This window comes from Marmota marmota, unplaced genomic scaffold, assembly GCF_001458135.2.
Source record: "Marmota marmota marmota unplaced genomic scaffold, marMar, whole genome shotgun sequence".
NCBI lineage: Eukaryota > Metazoa > Chordata > Mammalia > Rodentia > Sciuridae > Marmota > Marmota marmota.
This window is the reverse complement of record NW_026000229.1, coordinates 5435164-5444157: the sequence shown is the minus strand read 5'-3', so window position 1 is coordinate 5444157 and position 8994 is coordinate 5435164. Positions and strand designations below refer to the sequence as shown.

The following is an 8994-nucleotide window of genomic DNA, read 5'->3' as shown; positions in this document are numbered from 1 at the left end:
AGGACCCGGACCGAGAAGCAGTTTCCGCGGGTTCTTTATCCCTGGGCCAGAGCAGTTCTGGGAGCCGGAATTCGTCCGCTCCGTGCTCCGTGTATGTTCTGATAAGAGCAGGCTCCAAGAAGCAGTTTCCGCGGGTTATTTAGCACTGAGCCTGAGTAATTTGTCTGCGAGCCGCAGGCAAATGGCAGCCTGAAATTACCTGTTCTATGGCTAAATGAGGTGCGATCAGTCGAAAACAGGGATGGTGACGTCAGCTCTCCAAGATGGTGGCCGCTGGCTTCCTCTGTGGTCTGACCGGTGTGGAGAACCGAATTGGACCGCTTCCTTCCCCCATCTCAAACCCAGAATTCAGCACTGAGTACGGTGATTTCACAGCTGGCAGAAGCCCGCAGAAACTGCAGCGCTGTATCTTTGCGTTGCTATCTCCTTGTTTCCCAGCGCGCGCCTCAGACTCTTGCCGCGGGGCAATTTGCTGAATAAGCAGCATGACCCTCCATGCGGACAAATCTCTCGCGTTTGAGCCCCCGTAGCTGATCCTCGTGCGATGGAAATCCTTCCTCTAAGTTTTGGAGCACCCCAATTTTGCTGGAAATTCCTAACAAGATAGCTTTTAGCCGTTCTAACTCGTCATTCTCCCGCACAATGACGCGGTACACGGGGGTAATGCACTCACTTCGCCGCCATCTTCCGAAAATTTACATCTTCACAAAGGAATGAATGTTCAAAATTTTGAGAGCATCACAAATGGTGCTCTTCTACCTTAAGAAATTAGTGCAAGATTCTGTTTGGTACCTTCTGGGATAAATTTTTGTCTTCAGTCTCTTCCCTCAAGGAATCTGTGCTCTCATCTGTAATCTGATTCCTGGTATATCTTTCCACCTGACTACTTCTGTTAAAAGGATACAGATTTGTTGATTCACATGAGAGCTAATATCACTAGTTGTCTCCTTGACATCTTATATATTGTACCATTTACGATCAATGTCTAGTATGTGATACAGAACGTAAGCAGTTCTCCATTCAACTAAGACCTACTTTTGTTGTCAAGCAATCAGGATATTTCACATCCTGAGGAACTTTTGTTACCTCTGAACTCTGTGAAATGTTTCAACATAAAAGTGAGAAAGTTAGGAGTTGTAAGAGTCACCTTTGAGCCTGGCACCATCTTTGACACATGCTGTATTTGTAGAACTTCTTTCATCTAGCTGTTGAATCTTCACAAATTGTGAAAAAGTTTGTTCACATCTTGAACTGCCTTGGTATTCAGGTAATGTCAAGATAAATGTTCTATGTCTGAAACTACTCAGTAGTGGAAACACTCTTTGGGAACTTCAGAACACTTGTCTATGTGACTGTGGCCATTCAGGCCTGCTTTCTATATGGAAGTCACAGTTATATCAAATTCACATGTCTTCCTGCTTTGATTGTTGAAGAACCTCGATGTTTGAATGTCATAGATGTCAGTGCCTTGATAGCATTACCAGGATTATTGGGAGCCTGAATAATATGCACCTCAAGGCTCCTTGCTGGAAACAGATCTTAGAGCTCTTTCTCTGAACAGTTGGCAAGAGTTGCTCTTTGCATCGGATTCTGCAGTGTGGTATTCAGCTGGCATGATTATCTGTATTCTGGAACAGCCATTTTCAGTGGGTTCTATTGCTTCATGGAAGTAAAAATGGATTTTGGAAAATCCATCTATACACCATCTATAGACCATCTGAGAATATGTATCCAGACCCTCTTTTGACTTGGACTTCCATCCAATTTGAAGTTCAGAATTTGTGGGTAATTGGTAGTTTTATCCAGCAGGTTCACATTTGGGTCCTCATGGCACAACAACATGAATATGCTATCATACTAGTTATATTAGCCACCACCACTATCCTTTGTGTCTTATTCTGTATAAGCTGATGTATGAGAATACTATAGACTGGGTGACTTAAACATCGAAAATTTATTTCTAACAGTTCTGAAGCCTGGGAATTCCATGGTCAAGGTACTAGCTGATTTGGTTCCTGGGAAAGTTTGCAGATGAACTGTTACCTGCTGTATACTTATATGGCAGAGAGAAAGACAGAGTGCACTCTAGAGTCTCTTGTGAGGACACTGATCCCATCCTGAGGGATCTATTCTGGTGATCTAATCACCTCCCAAAGACCAAACTTTCTAATACCATAATAGTGAAAGTAAGGATGTCAGCATATGAATTTTGAAGGGTCACAAACAGTTGATCCATAACACTCCCAGTATACAGTAGTAGAACAGGAATTGGATAATAAAGTCAGGGAAAATAATAAACATAAAATAATCACTGGTCTATAATAGTGATCATATTACCTTTAACAATAATTGTGAAACCTCCTTGCTCCAAAGCAAAGAAAATTCCTTGGTTAGCCACCCTGGCAGCTTTTCTGGGAGGAGCTTTCAGTCCACTGACCTTCATAGCCCCTTGGCTCTGTCTTCTTATGGTCTTCTTTAGTTGTTTTCTTCCAAAGCCAAAGCTGAGGTAGTCATTGAAAAGTACAACCTCCTTGGGGACTCAGAGCATTTGTAGTTCACTTTTTACTGCTGTTGCTTTTGGATTTGAGCAGACTTTTCAGGCCAGAGTTATGGTTTCTTTGGCTGTGCAATTTGCTCAAAAACCAGTAGACTAGATATCTCCCTATTTCCACTCAGTTTCATATGCAAGCAGCCACAGGTAAAGTTCTAATATAAAAAGTTTTTAAACTTAAAGACTTAGCTCTTTCACCTTAATGTCTCTGGTCTCATCCATCCCTTCCCTTCCCACTTCATGGCAGTTAAGTTAAGGCCATCTGAAACTATGGGTTTGGTTTAGAAAGGCCATGTCCTTAATCTGATTTTTGCCTCTAAGCTAGCCACCATTGTCTGGCAATGATATGAATAGAAAAAGGCTTGGGACAGTTTTATGTCACGTTATGATTATCCCTTAGCAACTCTTACCACTGCTTCAGTGTTGGTTACAGAAGCTGCTGATATTTTAAAAGTTGATAATAGGTTCACGTGGTTCGAAACTTAAGCAATAGTGAAAGGATACAATGAAAATGGTTTCTACCCTTCAGTGAGAGTGTCTGTTTTCTACTCAACTCCCACTATTCAGTTTTTGAAGTGTAGTTCTTATATTCTAACATGTTTATGTGTATTAGTCATGTACTAATAATGGGAGTATGTTCTAAGAAATGTGTTGTTGTATGATTTCATCATTGTGCCAACATCATGGGGTACAATTACACAAACCCGTAATGATACAGGTCAGTCCCTGTAACACAAACCCGTAACACAAACCTGGAAGGTACAGGTCAGTCCCTCAATGTGGCCTCTTTGTGTAGTCAAGAGATGTTGTAAACAGGTGTACAAGCCTGCCACTGGCATACCACAGCATATTGTTTCACAGAAAACTTACATTTTTTACAAATAGGATTACACTAAAATAATGATGAAAAGTATTGTATGATAATTACATAAATAAGTAACAGAGTTTATCATTATAAGTATTAGGTACTATACATATTTGTATGTGTTATACTTTTTGGCAATGCAGTAAGGTTTGATTACATCCACATGACCACAAACATGAGTAATGTTTGTGTTACAACATTATGATAGCCTCATGTGGCACATAAACATATAAGCTGATAACAGCCTGAAATCTTATCTTCTATCCATTTTTACATTGTTTTCTACCTTGCCTTTTTCACTTTGTAATATGTTTTAGAGATCTTTCAATGTCAATACATAGAGTATTTTGTTATATCTGCATAGTATTAAATTTTATGCAGATACTATGATGTATTTGTAAATTTTTTGTTCTTTTTAGTTGTACATGACAATAGAATGTATTTTTATACATCATACGTACATGGAGTATAACTTCCCATTCATGTGGTTGTACATGATGTGGAATTACTCATATATGAACATGGGATAGTAATGTCCTACTGTATTTCCCTTTCCCATCCACCTGCTTTGCCCTGTTCCCTTCTGTCCAATTTGGTAAACCTACACTCCTCCCTTCCCACTCAACCTATTGTGTGTTAGCATCCAAATATCAGAGAGAATATTCAATCTATGATTTGGGGGGATTGGCTTATTTCACTTAGGATAATTGCCTCCAGTTCCATTGATTTATAGGAAAGTGCCATAATTTCATTTCTCTTTATGGTTGAGTAATAGTCCACTGTATATATGTACCACATTTTCTTTATTCATTCATCTGTTGAAGGGCACCTAGGTTGGTTCCATAGCTTGGCTATTGTGAATTGAGCTGGTGTGAACTTTGATGTGGCTGTGTCACTATAGCATGCTGACTTTAAGTCCCTTGGGTGTATGTCAAGGAGTGGGATAACTGGATCATTCTAAGTTTTCTGAGGAATCTCTATACTGTTTTCCATAATGGTTGCACCAATTTGCAGTCCCACTAGCAATAATTGAGCATACCTTTCTCCACACATCCTCACCAACATTTATTGTTAATTATGTTCTTGATAATTGCCATTCTGACTGGAGTGAAATGAAACTCAGTGTAGTTTTAATTTGCATTTTTCTAATTGAACATTTTTTTTCATATATTTGTTGGGTTCTTTTTTTTTATTTTGGTGTTAAGCTTTTTGAGTTTTTTATATACCCTAGATATTACTGTTCTATCTGAGATGCAGGTGCCAAAAATTTTCTCCCATTCTGTAGCTCTTTCTTCATGTTCTTGATTGTTTCCTTTGCTGTGAAGAGCTTTTTAGTTTGATATGAACCCATTTGTTGAGTCTTGATTTCACTTCTCTGCTTTCAAAGTCTTGTTGAAGAATTTGGTTCCTAAGCTGACATGATGAAGATTTGGGCCAATTTTTTTCTTCTAATAGGTACAGGGTCTCTGGTCTAATGCCTAAGTCCTTGATCCACTCAGAGTTGAATCTGGTGCAGGGTGAAAGATAGGAGTCTAATTTCATTTTATTACATATCGATTTCCAGTTTTCCCAGCACCATTTGTTGAAGAGGCTATAATTTCTTCAATATATGTTTATGGTGCCTTTGTCTAGTATGAGATAACTGTATTTATGTGGGTTTTCCTCTGTGTTTCAACTCTGTACTATTGGTCTTCATGTCTGTTTGGGTGCCAATACCATGCCATTTTTGTTACTCTAGTAATGTAACATAATAAGGTTTGGTATTATGATGCCTCCTGCTTCACTCTTCTTGCTAAGGATTGCTTTGGCTATTCTGGGTCTCTTGTTTTTTCAAATGAATGTCATGATTGCTTTTTCTATTTCAGTGAATAATGTCATTGGGACCTTAATAGGAATAAGTTAATAGGAATTGCATTACATCTGTATATCATTTTTCATAGTATGGACATTTTGACAATATTAATTCTGCCTATCCAAGAACATGGGGGATCATTCCATCTTCTAAAGTTTTCAATTTTCTTTCTTTTGTGTTCTGTAGTTTTCATTGTAGAGGTCTTTTACCTCTATTGTTAGATTGATTCCCAAATGTTTTATTTTCTTTGAGGCTATTATGAAAAGGATAGTTTTCCTAATTTCTCTTTCATTTGATTCATCACTGATGTATAGGAATACAATTGATTTATGATGTTAATTTTATATCCTACTTTGCTGAATTCTTTTATGAGTTCTTAAAGTTTTCTGGTGGAGTTTTTTGGGGTCTTCTAAATATAGAATCATGTTGTCAGCAAATAGGGGTAGTTTTCTTCTTTTCATATTTGTATCTCTTTAATTTCTTTCTTCTGTCTAATTGCTCTGGCTAGAGTTTCCAGTACTATGTTGAATAGAAATAGTGAAAGAGGGGGCTGGGGATATGGCTCAGTGGGTATAGTGCTTGCCTCACATGCACAAGGCCCTGAGTTCAATCCCCAGCACCACACACACACACACACACACACACACCAAAAAAAAAAAAAAAAAAAAAAAAAAATAGTGAAAGAGGGTATCCCTGTGTTGTTCCAATTTTTAGAGGGAATGCTTCCAATTTTTTTTTCCATTTATAATGATGCTGGCCTTGGGTTTAGCATATATAGCTTTTACAATGTTAAGATGTTTCTAACTAGTCTATCCCTAGTTTTTCTAGTGTTTTGAACATGAAGGTGTGCTGTGTTTTGTCAAATGCCTTTTCTGCATCTATTGAGATTATCCTATGATTCTTGTTTTTATGTATATTAATATGATGTTTATTGATTTCCATATCTTGAACCAACCCTGCATCCCTAGGATGAACCCCACTTGATTGTGGTGCACTACCTTCTTAATATGTTTTTGTATGCAATTTTCCAATGTTTTATTAAGAATTTTTGCATCTATGTTCATCAGGGACATTGGTCTAAAATATTCTTTCCTTGTGCGTCTTTGTCTGGTTTTGGTATAGGGTTATACTAGCTTCATAGATGAGTTTGGAAGGATTCCCTCCTTTTCTATTTCATAGAATAATTGGTGTTAGTTCTTCTTTGATGGTCTGGTAGAATTCAGCTGCGAATCTGTCTGGTCCTGGGCTTTTCTTTGTTGGTAGGCTTTTAATGGCACCTTCAATTTCCTTACTTTAAATTGATCTATTTAAATTTTCTACATCCACTTGATTTAATTTGGTAGATCATATATCTCTAGAAATGTGTTGATGTCTTCAAGATTTTCTATTTTGTTGGAGTATAAATTTGCAAAATAGTTTCTGATTATCATCTGTATTTCAGTATTGTCCATTGTGGTATTTCCTTTTTTATCACAAATTTTACTAATTTGAGTTTTCTCTTTCTCTTTGTTAGGTTGGCTAAGTGTTTATTATTTCTAGTGATTTTTTTTCAAAGAACCAATTTTTTGTTTTGTTGAATATTTAGATTATTTCTTTTGTTTCGATTTCATTGACTTCAGCTCTGATTTTAATTATCTCCTGTCTTCTACTGCTTTTGGTGTTGATTTGTTCATCTTTTTCTATGGTTTTGAGATGTAATGTTAGGTTATTTATTTGTTGACTTTCTGTTCTTTTAATGAATGAGCTCCATGTAGTGAACCTTTATAGTGTCCCAGAGATTTTGATATGTTGTATCACTATTCTCACTTACATTTAAGTATTTTTTTAATTTCATCTCTGATTTCTTCTGCTACCTATTCATCATTCAATAGCATATTAATTAGTCTCCAGATGTTAGAGTAGCTGCTATTTTTTATTCTATCATTGATTTTTAATTTTATTCCATTATGCTCTGATAGGATACAAGGTATTATCTCTATTTTCTGTATTTGCTAAGAGTTGCTTTGTGGCCTAAGATATGGTTTATTTTAGAGAAGGATTCATGTGCTGAGAAGAAAGTATATTCAGTCATTAATGGATGAAAAATTCTATATATGTCTGTTAAGTCTAAATTATTAATTATATTTTTTAATTCTATCGCTCTTTATTTGGTTTTTGTTTGAGGATCTATCCAGTGGTAAGAGAGGTATGTTAAAGTCACCCAGTATTGTTGTGTTGTGGTCTGTTGCTTCAACTATCAACACTTATTGATAAGGGTTTGTTTGATGTACATAGGTTGCTCCATCTTTTGGGGCATAAGTATTTGTAATTGTTATGTCTTGATGGTGTATAATTCCCTTAAGCACTATGAAATGTTCTTCTTTGTCCCTTCTGATTAACTTTGGCTTGAAGTCAACTTTATCTGACATGAGAATAGAAACCCCTGCTTGTTTGTTTTTTTTTTTATTGATTTTTTTTAAATAAATAAATGACAGTGGAATGCATTACAATTCTTATTACACATATACAGCACAACTTTTCATATCTCTGTTTGTATATAAAGTATGCTGACACCAATTCATGTCTTCATAGATGTATTTTGGATAATGGTGTCCATCACATTCCACCATCCTTGCTAATCCTCTGCCCCCTCCCTTACCCTCCCACCCCTCCGCCCTATCTAGAATTCATCTATTCCTCCCATTCTCCCCCTCCCTACCCCACTATGAGTCAGCCTCCTTATATCAGAAAAAACATTCGGCATTTGTTTTTTGGGGATTGACTAACTTCACTTAGCATTATCTTCTCCAACGCCATCCATTTACCTGCAAATGCCATGATTTTATTCTCTTTTATTGCTGAGTAAAATTCCATTGTGTATATATGCCACTTTTTTTTATCCATTCATCCACTGAAGGGCATCTAGGTTGGCTTCACAGTTTAGCTATTATGAATTGTGCTGCTATAAACATTGATGTGGCTGTGTCCCTGTAGTATGCTGTTTTTAAGTCTTTTGGGTATAGATGGAGGAGAGGGATAGCTGGGTCAAATGGTGGTTCCATTCCCAGCTTTCCAAGGAATCTCCATACTGCTTTCCATATTGGCTGCACCAATTTGCAGGCCTGCTAGCAATGTATGAGTGTACCTTTTCCCCCTCATCCTCGCCAACACTTATTGTTGTTTGTCTTCATAATAGCTGCCATTCTGACTGAAGTGAGATGATATCTTAAAGTAGTTTGATTTGCGTTTCTTTAATTACAAGAGATAATGAATATTTTTCCATATATTTGTTGATTGATTGTATATCCTCTTCTGAGAAGTGTCTGTTCAGGTCCTTGGCCTATTTGTTGACTGGGTTATTTGTTTTGTTTTTTTGTTGTTTGTTTGTTTGTTTTTTGGTGTTTAGCTTTTGAAGTTCTTTATATACCCTAAATATTAGTGCTCTAGGGAGCATGGGAGGAATAGACGAACTCTAGATAGGGCAGAGGGGTGGGAGGGGAAAGGAGGGGGCAGGGGGTTAGCAATGATGGTGGAATGTGATGGACATCATTATCCAAAGTACATGTATGAAGACATGAATTGGTGTGAATATACTTTATATACAAACAGAGATATGAAAAATATGTGTAATAAGAATTGTGATGCATTCCACTGTCATATATTTAAAAAATAAAAGCAATTAAAAAAAAGAGAGAGATTAGTGCTCTATCTGATGTATGAGGGGTAAAAATTTGCTCCCAGGATGTA

General features: G+C 37.0%; 1 protein-coding gene across 31 annotated transcripts in view; it reads left to right on the top strand.

Annotated features, from left to right (window-relative positions):
* The window catches only part of Nrg4 (neuregulin 4), a 188931-nt gene that overhangs the window by 106021 nt on the left and 73916 nt on the right, over positions 1-8994 (top strand). The gene's annotated exons all lie outside the window — the stretch shown is intronic.